Here is a 13,305-nt window from a genome sequence, read left to right as displayed (position 1 = left end):
TGAACCCGGCATGACGGAAAAGTCTTTCCGCCTCGACCCTGACTGGGACCTTGTGCGGGCCTCTTCTTTTCTTGGCCCTAGGACGTGGACAGCGGTCTCCACTATGTACGAGGCGTTAGCAACCACGGCCCTGGGACAGTGGAAGCTTTCCCAACTCTCCCACTTCTTGAAATCTTTGCCAAACAGTGGCGAATTCCGCAGACCCCTAACATCGTTTGAGGAGGTATTCTCAGGAGAGGGACCGACCCGAAGGTCTCTTTCCCTGTCATATCGCATCCTACTGGACCAACTCTCCCAGGGTAACCTGGTGTTCGTGGAAAAATGGGAGCGAGACCTGCATGTCCGGCTCTCGCCAGACCAGAAGAACCGCGCGCTTCTTTTTGCGCACAAGTCATCCCTATGTAGTAAATACCAGGAAATAGCTTATAAAATTTTGACCCGATGGTACAGGACCCCCACTGTCCTGGCGGCTATGTTTCCCGGTCACAGCCCTTTGTGCTGGAGATGCGGTGAACAAGCCGGCACGTTACTACATATCTTCTGGGAATGCCCTCAACTGGCCCATTTCTGGAGACAGGTTCTCAATATCATTTATGACCTCACGGCTATTGATCTCCAGAACAACCCAGCTGCGATCTTCCTCAATCTGACCCCACTCTCGAGCAAGAAGTACCATAAATCTCTCTTAAAACATCTTCTGAGTAGGGCCAGGGCATGTATACCTAGCATGTGGAAACAGCAGGCCGCTCCACTGGTGTCTCACTGGTTTGCAAGAGTTTGTGACATCTACCGTATGGAACAGCTCACATCAGCGTTAGGCGACAGGGAGGAAGAGCACACTGCTTGTTGGTTGTCTTGGAGCCTGTTCAGGTTTTCCGACGCATACAGATCCTATCTGTAGGCTCTGGCACGTGTATAGAGGGAAGGGTCCGGCCGTGGGAACCCATCGGAGTCCTCTTTCTTTCTCTCCCTTCTCGTATACCACCCTGGTTCACTCTCTCCCCCGTCTGCCTCGTAGCACTGTTAGCCCCCTATAACTTTCATTCTTTCTACCCCATCCCCTTCTCCTGCCCATTTGCTCCCCCCTCTTTCCCTACCCCCTAACTCCCAAGTATAATTAAAATACATGGTGATTGCAAGGATCTTTTCGTTTTGTTCCCTCGATTTCCCAGCCAGGGGTTGGCGGCCCTCGGGGTGGTCCCGGCTGAGCTCTTTGACCAATAGAATGAAGGTGACCGATGTTAGAGGCCCCTCAGTCTGGGCCTTGAGGGAGATCGCCCCGCGGGCTGCCCTGGTTTATAAGTAGACACTAGGGTGCCAGATCATTAGAGTGGGATAATGTGGTGGCCTAGCCACGGCTGGGGCTGCTGCTGACATAAGTTGTTAGGTTTCCCCCGGTCCCCCACGAAGTATTAACTATGTATTTTTGTTAACCTGGAAAACTGAGGGATCTATCTCTTTTACAGTTTGTCTCTGTATTACCTGCAATCCGTAAATAAAGAATAAAAATAAAAAAAAGACACTAACCAGACCAGATCCTTCTATGGCACCTGGTCTTCCCAGGGAGTCTCCCATCCAGGTACTAACCAGGCCTGACGCTGCTTAGCCTCTGAAATCAGACGACATCGGGTGCTTTCAGGTTGATGTGGCCGTAAGCGTTCTCTTCAAGACACGCCCAACCCTCTTGACAAACGCCAAGATGGTCGCCTTGAGAAACAAGCAAAAAAAAAAGGTCAAAGCCAACAACATAAAAAGAAGCCTATGGGCTTACAGCGGACCTTAAAAGATGGGACCCACTAGCTCTGTCATGGTTCGGACGCTGTAATGTGTTGAAGATGAACGCGATGCCACGACTTCTGTATCTACTACAAGCCTTACCTATCAAAATACCCCAGACTTTCTTTCATGCGGTTCGCTCAATCTTTATCAAGTTCCTCTGGCGCGGAAAACATATGCGTATTGGTAGGGCAATGCTATTGCGACCGAAATTGCGGGGAGGTATTGGCTTCCCGGACCCTGCTCTATATTACACAGCGACGCACATGAAACAGGTGGTTGACTGGTGCCGGTGTTCTGCCATATACTGTCCGGCCATGATATAGTGTCCGCGCCGTACTGCGCATGAGCAGTACGGAGCAGACGAAGCTTCGGAAAATCTCCGAAGCTGAACGGCGCCTGCGCGGTGAGTGGAGGTGGTAGCCCCACCATCCAAGCGGACATAGGGTTGTGAATATTAGAGGGTCCCTCGCAGGCGAGCTTCGCTCGCCACGCTTCGGGCTCGGCCTTGCTGCGCTCGGCTCTTTTATATTCTTACTCTATGTCCACTTGGATAGTGGGGATAGAACCTGGACTCAGTGCGCAGGCGCCGTTCATGCTCGGCAATTTTCGGAATCTGTGTTGCTGTGTACTGCGCATGCGCAGTACACAGCGGACACTATCCGATGGGGGACCATATGTGATAAGACACCGGCATGGGGAACTGAAGCTATGGGTCAAGCTAGAGCAGGAGAATGCGCGGGTTCCACTGGCTGGTCTGCCTTGGGCGGGGAGGCCATTGGAGCCCTGTGTGACTACTCACCCGTTAATTGGCCCCTCGCTCGCCGAGATGGATAGTTTTTTTCATCTTTCCCACCTGACTAACTTCCCTTCTCCTATGACCCCAATTATTGGACATCCTAGATTCCCTCCGGGCCTGTCTGACCAGGCCTTTACCAGGCAAGCCCCGAAAGGGCTTCTGAGAGCAGCCCTATTTCTTGGACCCACGGGCTTGATTCCCATGGGGGCCATACTGCTAGAGCAAGTACCTGTTGCATTGGATAGCTGGAGAGTTAGACAGCTAATCCATTTCCTCGGATCACTACCTAACCATTCGTTCTTCTCTAGACAATTCCACCCCTTCGAGGAACTTTGCCTGGATGATGGCCCAATTCGTGGTTCCCTCTCTAGGTCCTACCAAATCCTGACAGACGCACAATCCTCCACGGATCCACCCTTCCTAGCTAAATGGAAAAGGGACTTACAAACTACATTCTCCAAACCACAGAAGGACAGAATACTCTTTTTCGCCCATAAGTCGTCACTCTGCAGTAAATATCAGGAGATCTCATATAAGCTGATCACACGCTGGTATCGTACACCGGTGGTGTTGGCCAAAATATTCCCCGGTCAATCTGACCGCTGCTGTCGCTGTCGGCAACAGACTGGCACCATTCTCCACATTTTCTGGGAATGCCCTAAATTACAAACATTCTGGCAGCCTGTCCTGAGACTCATCCACAAGTTCAAATGGAAAAGGGACTTACAAACTACATTCTCCAAACCACAGAAGGACAGAATACTCTTTTTCGCCCATAAGTCGTCACTCTGCAGTAAATATCAGGAGATCTCATATAAGCTGATCACACGCTGGTATCGTACACCGGTGGTGTTGGCCAAAATATTCCCCGGTCAATCTGACCGCTGCTGTCGCTGTCGGCAACAGACTGGCACCATTCTCCACATTTTCTGGGAATGCCCTAAATTACAAACATTCTGGCAGCCTGTCCTGAGACTCATCCACAAGTTCACAGACATTTCCTTAGCCAATGATCCCGCAGCAGTTCTTCTCAATCTAACTCCTATGTCGAGAAAGCGTTATCATAAGTCCTTACTTAAACATCTCCTCAATGCAGCTAGGGCCTGCATCCCAAGTCAGTGGAAAGAGCAATCTGCTCCAATGGTGACCCAGTGGTTCGCAAGGGTAAATGATATTAAACGAATGGAAGACCTGACTGCCACAATGAGGGATAAAACGGAGGAGCATGGGAACAGATGGTTCTACTGGACCCAGTTTCGCTTTTCGGAAGAATACCTCCGCAAGACATAGTAAGCTCATGGTGATCGTTGGAGATCGCTGTTCCAAACGTTGGACAGCTGATGAGCTGGTGAGCCGAGCGCGTCTCTTGCTCCCTGGGAGGGGACCCCACCCTATCCACTCTACCCACGACACCCCCTTACCCCTTCTTTTCCTTTTCTGCCATTTCCTTCCCCAATCTTCTCTTTCCCCTTCTCCCTCCTTTCAGTTCTACTATTTCCCTTCTTAACTCAAAAAAGGGAAAAGAAAATGGTATGTTCCGACCCCATTTGACTACTACACAATACTCTTCCCCTATCTATGGATATCTAAACTCTTCGAGGGTAGCAGGGCTAGTATCAATAATATTTTAAGTGGTAGAGGATCCCAACGAGATGGAGCTTTAATCTCATCTTAATATGACCGCAAAGCTGTACACGTGCTATTCTCCTCAGACTTCTTACCATTGGCTCTGATATCCATGCAATATGATCGTTTGTTTATAACTATTTGTATCACACATTCTGTGAAGTTGCCTTTGCATTGTATGTCGCATACTACTAAATAAAAAAACAAAAAAAACAGAAGCCTATGGCACCTGGTATTCCCAGGCGGTCTCCCATCCAGGTACTAACCAGGCCCAACACTGTTTAGCATCCGAGATCAGACGAGATTGGGCGCTTTCAGGGTGATGGGGCCGTAGGTGATCTATTCGGGCACTCTTAACCCTCTTGACAAATGCCAAGATGGTCACCTTGGGAAACAAGTGAAAAAAAAACAGGTCAATGTCAACAACATAAAAAGAAGAATACGGCACCTGGTATTCCAACGCCATCTCCCATCCAGGTACTAACTAGGCCCAACCCTTCTTAGCCTCAGAAAAGAGAAGAGATAGGGCTCTTTCAGGGTGATGCTGCTGTAAGCGATCTCTTTGGGCACTCTCAAACCTCTTGACAAATGCCAAGATGGTCACCTTGGGAAACAAGCAAAAAAAAGAAAACGAATCAACGCCAACAACATAAAAAGAAGTCTACAATAACTGGTAATCCCAGGTGGTCTCCCATCCAGGTACTAACCAGGCCCGACTCTTCTTAGCCTCCAAGATCAGATGAGATTGGGTGCTTTCAGAGTGATGTGGCCATAGGCAATCTCTTCAGGCACTCTCAACCCTCTTGACAAACACCAAGATGGTCACTTTGGGAAATAAGCGGAAAAAAAACAGGTCAACGCCAACAACATAAAAAGAAGTCTACGACACCTGGTATTCCCAGGCGGTCTCCCATCCAGGTACTAACAAGGCCCGACTCTATTCGCCTCCAACATCAAACGAGATCGGGTGCTTTCAGGGTGATGTGCCCATAGGCAATCTCTTCAGGCACTTTCAACCCTCTTGACAAATGCCAAGATGGTCACCTTAGGAAACAAGCAAAAAAATAAAAATAAGTCGGAAGCTAGAGACAATACGGCCCGAGTCCTCAATTTAATCCATGCGGCGCATGTACAGGGAGGGCCCTTGCTTATGCTGTCAACGGACGCGGAGGAGGCCTTTGACAGGGTGGCCTGGAACTTTATGCAGGCCACCCTGGAACATATAGGTCTTGGCCCCAACATGATGAGCTGGGTAATGTCGCTTTACTCCACGCCATCGGCAGCGGTACGGGTGACCGAGTGGTGCTCGGACTCTTTCCCCATCACTAATGGGACGAGGCAGGGGTGCCCTCTGTCTCCCCTAATTTTTATTCTGACACTGGAACCACTTATGTGTCACGTTCGGAATGACCCGAATATTACTGGCATATCCAAACCCTCGGCACAGCACAAAATTGCGGCGTACGCTGATGATCTAATTTTTTCCATCTCCAATCCACACATTTTGCTTCCCAAAATACTTGCGTCTCTACAGCGACACGGCAGCCTATCAAACTATAAAAACAATTGCGCCAAGTCGGCTGTATTGAATATATCGGTCCCGGATGGTGAGGCCAAGAGGCTCCGCTCCTCTTTTCCATTCTACTGGGCTGAAAAATCTATACGTTAACTGGGCGTTGACATCGCAGCCGATTTAGCGCAATTGTACCTGCTTGATTTTGTCCCTCTCCTGGATAGACTGAAATCTGATTTGGGAAACTGGCATGCTTTAACACTGACCTGGTTCGGGCGCTGTAATGCATTAAAAATGATGGCCCTCCCTCGGATCTTATACATGTTCCAGACATTACCGATCCGGTTACCCCCAATTTTTTTCAGACAACTGCAGGTGCTGCTCCGGGACTTTATTTTGGCGCGCAAACCGCCCAGAGCCCGTTTGCAATTGCTTGCCAGACCAAAGGACAAGGGGGGTCTGGGTCTCCCAGATCTCAGACAATACTACAGAGTGACTCTGCTAGCGAGAGTCGTTGATTGGCATTGTAATGGCCCACACAAGCAGTGGGTGGAGATGGAGATTGAGGATGGATCCATTCCCCTATTGACCTCCCCGTGGCTCCTGTCCTCCCTACCAAAAGACCTCAGAGGTCACCCCGTAGTGGGAGCTACGTTGGCTGTTGTGCGTAGGTTGTTCCGCTGCACACACATTGCTCCCCTGCCATCACCAATGACTCCGGTTATAGGTAATCCAGACTTCCCATCGGGATTTACCAACAAGAAACTGCGACAGTTGACAGTGGTGGGGAAACAGCGTCTGGGAGAGGTGTGGCCCACGGGAAGGCTCCCGACCACGCAAACTGTCGCCGAGCTTTCTGACCCTCCGCTTGACTTGTTTAGTGCTTATCAACTTCGTCACTTTCTTCTGGCCATACAAAGGGCCCCCTACACTCCTAGAGACCTGACACCCTATAAATCCATCTGTCACAAAAGGGAACCTGTGCGACACACCCTCTCCCTTCTGTACAACCTATTGAGTAGTCAGGAGGAGGAGTCGACCCCCACCATTTATCCACAAATGGGAGAGGGACTTAGGCATCACATTTACCCCACAACAGATAGGGAAGATCCTGACCTTAGTACATAAAGCTTCCATCGCAAACCAATATCAAGATACAAGATAGTCTCACGCTGGTATAGAGTCCCATACCTTCTGAATAAAATGGATAGATCGATCCCGGATGTTTGTTGGAGGTGAAATTCAGATATGGGGACCATGGGACACCTTTTCTGGGCATGCCCGACCTTGAGGAACTTTTGGGTTCCCAGTAGCGTGCCTTCTACACTTGACCGAACAGCCTGTTCGAAAATACAAAAAAAACCCTCACGATGCAACTCCTGAATGCCGCCCGGGCCTGCATTCCCGCACTGTGGAGGCAGCCTCAGCCCCCATCCAAGGTGCTGTGGTATTCCAAAGTCAATCATATTCTCCGAATGGAAGAATTGACCGCCACCCTTCACAACACTGAAGAGGCATTTAGTGTTACATGAAGGCCCTGGAGGTATTTTACTGGTACTCGAGACTACATTCGGGAGGTGAGCAGTGCCTCCGTCCCAGAAAACGACTGAACATCTAACGTTTACCTACGTAGGCCATGTCTGCCCTGGGTGGCATTCCCCCCCTCCTTTTTGTCTTTATTTTTCTTTTTTTCCCCGTCGCCATCCCCCCACCTCCTCTCTCTCCGTCTTTGCACTCTCTTCTTCCCCCGTCCTCCCTTTTGACTATGCCTTGTCTCCTTACTAGCCTTCGGGACCCAGAAGAACCCCAGGGTTCTGGACATGACCGGCTCATATTTTACTCTGGTTCACGTAGGTCATGATAAGCTGGCTCGCTGTGGTCCCAGTTGTTCTCCATGATTACATTTGTCCGAACGGAGCTGCACTAGTTATACTGTACTACATGTCGGAGGTGGGGTTTCTCTATTTTCTGCATGAAACTGTAGGACTCCCCTCTGAGAACCCAGAGTTATTTGGCTGCCTATTTTTTGTTAGCATGTAATTGTGACCCTGGGTCATGCTGTATGGTTGACTGTTATATTTATGTTGTTCTACTTAATAAAAGAATAATAAAAATAAAGAAAATAAGTCAATGCCAACAACTTAAAACTAAAGCCTATGGCATCGAGAAATCCCAGGCGGTGTCCCATCCAGGTACTAACCATGTCCCAACCCTGCTTAGCCTCTGAGATCAAATGCACGCTCAACCCTCTTGACAAACGCCAAGATGGTCACCTTGGGAAACAAACAAAAAAAACAAGTCAACGCCAACAACATAAAAAGAAGCCTGCGGCATCTGGAAAACCCAGGCGGTCTCCCATCCAGGTACAAACCAGGCCCAACCCTGCTTAGCCTCTGAGACCAAACGAGATTGGGCGCTTTCAGGGTGTTGTGCCCGTAGGCAATTTCTTTGTGCACTCTCAACCCTCTTGACAAATGCCAAGATGGTCACCTTGGGAAACAAGGGAAAAAAAACAGGTCAAAGCCAACAACATAAAAAGAATCCTACGGCATCCGGTATTCCCAGGCGATCTCCCAATCAAGACACTAACCAGACCAGATCCTTCTATGTCACCTGGTCTTTCCAGGCAGTCTCCCACCCAGGTACTAACCAGTCCTGATGCTCCTAAGCCTCTGAAATCAGACGAGATCGGGTGCTTTCAGTGTGATGTGGCCGTAAGCGTTCTCTTCAAGACACGCCCAACCCTCTTGACAAACGCCAAGATGGTCGCCTTGAGAAACAAGCGAAAAAAACAGTTCAAAGCCAACAACAAAAAAAGAAGTCTATGGCACCTGGTATTTCCAGGCGGTCTCCCATCCAGGTACTAACCAGGACCGACACTGTTTAGCCTCTGAGATCAGATGAGATTGGGCGCTTTCAGGGTGATGGGGCCGTAGGTGATCTCTTTGGGCACTCTCAACCCTCTTGTTAAACACCAAGATGGTCACCTTGGGAAACAAGCGAAAATAAACAGGTAAAAGCCAACAACATAAAAAGAAGCCTACGGCACCTGGTATTCACAGATGGTCTCCCATACAGGTATTAACCAGGCTGTACACTGCTAGGCCTCCGAGATCAGATGAGATTGTGCACTTTCAGGGTGATGTGGCCATAGGTGTTCTATTTAGACACTCTCAACCCTCTTGACAAATACCAAGATGGTTATCTTGGGAAACAAGTGAAAAAAAAAAAGGTCAACGCCAACAACATAGACCCTGGCGGTCTCCCATCTGAACCAGACCCTGCTTAGCCTCTGAGATCGGGCGCTTTCAGGGTGATGTGACCTCAGGCGAACGCTTTGGGACATACTCAAAACTCTTGACTGATGCTAAAATGGTCACCTTGGGAAACAAGCGAAAGAAAAACAGGTCAAAGCCAACAATATAAAAAGATTCCTACGGCACCTTTAATTAGGTACTATCCAGGCCGGACCCTGCTTAGCCTCTGAGATCAGATGAGATCGGGCACTTTCAGGGGGATGTGGCCGTAGGAGATTTCTTTGGGCTCTCTCAGCCCTCTTGACAAATGCCAAGATGATCACCTTGGGAAACAAGCGGAAAAAAAAAACCATGTCAACGCCAACAACATAAAAAGAATGCTACGGCACCTGGTATTCCCAGTTGGTCTCCCATCCAGTTACTAATCAGGCCCGACAATGCTTAGCCTCCGAGATCAGACAAGATCAGGCACTTTCAAGGGGATGGGGCCATAGGCGATCTCTTCGGGCACTCTCAACCATCATGACAAATGCCAACATGGTCATCTTGGGAAACAAGCGAAAAAAAACAAGTCATTGCCAACATTGGAGGCTAAGCAGGGTTGGGCAATCAGTTTCCTTGCCTGAAATAGGCATCTCAGAACTGCCATCTGGCTACTTCCCGGGTTTCCAACTCCTTCAACTAATCCCAGGAGACAATACTTCGCCTCCATCCTGGTGGAGGTTCCAACCACCCGATCAATGGTTCCTGTCACCTCTGTCCAGTAGCGGATCAACTTCGGGCATCTCCAAAACATGTGCATCATGTCTCCCCCCATGTTCCCGCACCGGGGGCAACTTGCGTCCGGCCGTTCGGCCAAACTGAAAAAGTTTACGAGGAGCATAATAGGTTCTATATAATACGAACAGATGTGACATCCTGTGTGAGGAGAGCCACAATTCACCACAGGCAGGATTCCTGTGGCCAATTATAGCTCAGGGGGGTTTAGTACACACCCCACACTATATAAGGCCGCCAGCATGGCGGCCTTGTATAGTGTGTTGCGGTGATCAGGGAAAGAGGACGCTCTTTACTGCTTGGGAACCTAGCACTGTTACAGTGGGTGTTATGTGCCTCCTGCACAGTACACACCTGAAGCTACCCTTTATTACTGGTGTTCAATTTCTGCAATACATGCATCTGCAGTGCAGAAGTTAGAGTCGGTGTTGTGTGCCTCCTGCACAGTATACACCTTATTGCTGGTGTTCTGTTTCTGTAATACAGGAACCTAGTACTGTTACAGTGCTAGGGTGTACAGAGAAGCTGGTATATATAGAAGACTACAGCATACAGAAGAAAGGCTAGTGAATACAGAATACAGGTTTCGTGTATGTAGAGAGGCTTGAGTATACAGAGATGCTAGAGTAAACAGTGAGGCTGGGGTACACAGAGAGGCTAGTTTAAAGACAAATACAAAGATGTTAGTGTATATAGAGAGGTTAGTGTATAGAGAGAGTCGAGTGTATACAGAAAGGACAGTGCATATAGAGAAGCTAGTGTATACAGAAAGGGTATACATGAAAGCTGACATTCTATACAGAAGACTGGGTAGTGTATACAGAGAGTCTAGTGGGTACAGAAGACAGGCTGGTGTATTCTAGCTAGTTTTTACAGTCTAGTGTATACAGAAGACAGGCTGTGGTATACAGAGAGTTTAATGTATTCAGAGAGTCTAGTGTATACAGTCGGCGAGTGTATAGATAAGACTGGCTAGTTTACACAGTGTTTACAGAGATGCAAGGGTGTACAGAGAAGCTGGTATATATAGAAGACTACAGCATACAGAAGAAAGGCTAGTTAATACACAATACAGAAGACTCGTGTATGTAGATAGGCTTGAGTATACAGAGATGCTAGAGTAAACAGTGAGGCTGGGGTACACAGAGAGGCTAATTTAAAGAGAGGCTAGTATATACAAAGATGTTAGTGTATATAGAGAGGTTAATGTATAGAGAGGGTCGAGAGTATACAGAAAGGACAGTGCATATAGAGAAACTAGTGTATACAGAAGGCAGGCTTGGGTATACATCAAAGCTGACAGTGTATACAGAAGACTGGGTAGTGCATACAGAGAGTCTATTGGGTAAAGAAGACAGGCTGGTGTATTCTAGCTAGTTTTTACAGTCTAATGTATACAGAAGACAGGCTGTGGTATACTGAGGGTTTAGTGTATTCAGAGAGTCTAGTGTACAGAGATGCAAGGGTGTACAGAGAAGCGAGAAGCTAGTATATATAAGGCTAGTGAATACAGGCTAGTGAATGCAGATAGACTTGAGTATACAGAGATGCTAGAGTAAACAATGAGGCTGGGGTACACAGAGAGGCTAATTTAAAGAGAGGCTAGTATATACAAAGATGTTAGTGTATATAGAGAGGTTAGTGTATAGAGAGAGTCGAGTGTATACAGATAGGACAGTGCATATAGAGAGACTAGTGTATACAGAAGACAGGCTTGGGTATACATCCAAGCTGACAGTGTATACAGAAGACTGGGTAGTGTATACAGAGATTCTAGTGGGTACAGAAGACAGGCTGGTGTATTCTAGCTAGTGTTTACAGTCTAGTGTATACAGAAGACAGGCTGTGGTATACAGAGGGTTTAGTGTATTACAGAGATGCAAGGGTGTACAGAGAAGCTAGTATATATAAAAGACTACAGCATACAGAAGAAAGGCTAGTGAATACAGAATAAAGGCTGGCTTCTACGGAGAGGCTACCACTACGGAGATGCAGAACACTATCTAGGGTATATAGAGAGGCTAGATTATACAGAAAGGCTAGTGCATAGAGTGAAGCTATTGTATATAGAAGCCTGGTTAGTGTATACAGAGAAGCTAGTGTGTACAGAAGAAAGGCTAGACAGGCTATAAAGAGAGACAAGTTTTTACAGAAGACAGTTTGGGATGCAGAGATGCAGAAGACAGAGATGCTAGTTTATACAGAGAGACTAATGTATACAGAAGACAGGCTAGGGCATACAGAAGACAGAAGACGGGCTAGTGTATTCAGAACATAGGCTAGTGTATATCGAAGACAGGCTATTGTATGCAGAAGACCGGCTAGTGTAAACATGCTGGTGTATATAGAGAGGCTAGTGAATTTAGAGGGTAGGCTAAGTGATAACAGAAGACAATCTGGGCTATACAGAGACATTTCATCATTTCATCTAGCTCACATCTCTAATGGAGTTTGTCTCATTGCCATGTTATGCCTTTTCATTCTTATGCTAAATATAGATCACTACACGATTTTAATCATCCACATCAAGCATGCAATAAAACTATCATACATCAAAATAAACCATGTACTCTTTTGCTCTATTTTGCATATTTGTACCGGGACTGTGAGTATGTGACAGTCCTGACACACCATCCTGACTTATTTTTCTTTATTTCTTATTAGAAATGGAGAGTACTATCTCAAAATACGCTTAAATCTATTCACTTCTACTGCTAATTGTACCTTAATGCAAAATGTTCACAAAACCATCCATTTGCTACCAGACATGCTGCACATACTAAGAGTAATGTAATTATCGCTCTCTAACGATGTAAACAGTTTTATTGCTTTTCTGACATTGACCGAGTATATCTGACATTAACTGAGTATCTCTCTGCACTATGATCTTAATAATAATAATAATAATAGGATTGTGTAATGCAAAGATCAACCAGTCAATCAATAAGCTTTCTCATTGGTACCGGCATATCCTTTAAATTTAGACTAACGCAACTATTTCTCGGCCATTTTCAAGCTAAGCTTTGAACAGCGATACTTCCTCCCTACAATATTAAGCCATTTAAATGTCCTATTGGTCGCCTATATTATACAACTCTGTTAAAAGCCTATATGTAGAGAATAAAACTAGTCTTACATCTTAATAAATCAGTTTTATTGCTCAACCAGTATCAGCTGTCATGACAAATAAACGTTTCCACTGTTTGACTCTATTTTCTGTATTACTTCTTTTTCTCCACCTTATCTGTCACAGTTAAAACACAGTGACAAAACATTTCTTTTTACCGCAGCAAAATGTGAGAAAAGCAGTGTAAGCCGTCTTTCTGCCATATGCAACCATCTCTCGCTACCTCTATGCAATAGGATTCTCTTTCCAGTGGAAACAGTCAGTGTAAGCCGTCTTCGTGCGTAACAAAATTAATGGAACGATTTACACGTTGGAATTTGCAAGCTACGTCAATTTACTCTTAAATAATGTACCTTTGCATTTATCCCTTGACTTTGCAACTATCCCTTGATCCCTTTTGTGTATTCACTTTATCTCGACCTATATATAC

At 46.8% G+C, this 13,305-nt stretch overlaps 3 pseudogenes; all 3 read right to left on the bottom strand.

Annotated features, from left to right (window-relative positions):
- Nucleotides 1–4,418: 4,418 nt before the first annotated feature.
- LOC143958314 (5S ribosomal RNA) lies at nt 4,419–4,537 on the bottom strand (annotated as a pseudogene).
- A 322-nt stretch (nt 4,538–4,859) lies between these two features.
- LOC143958453 (5S ribosomal RNA) lies at nt 4,860–4,978 on the bottom strand (annotated as a pseudogene).
- Nucleotides 4,979–8,533: 3,555 nt separating this feature from the next.
- LOC143958292 (5S ribosomal RNA) lies at nt 8,534–8,652 on the bottom strand (annotated as a pseudogene).
- Nucleotides 8,653–13,305: the final 4,653 nt, after the last annotated feature.

Source organism: Lithobates pipiens, unplaced genomic scaffold (assembly GCF_037356315.1).
Source record: "Lithobates pipiens isolate NorthernLeopardFrog02 unplaced genomic scaffold, aLitPip1_a1.2 Scaffold_61, whole genome shotgun sequence".
NCBI classification, from domain to species: Eukaryota; Metazoa; Chordata; class Amphibia; order Anura; family Ranidae; genus Lithobates; species Lithobates pipiens.
This window is presented reverse-complemented; position numbering and strand designations above follow the sequence as displayed.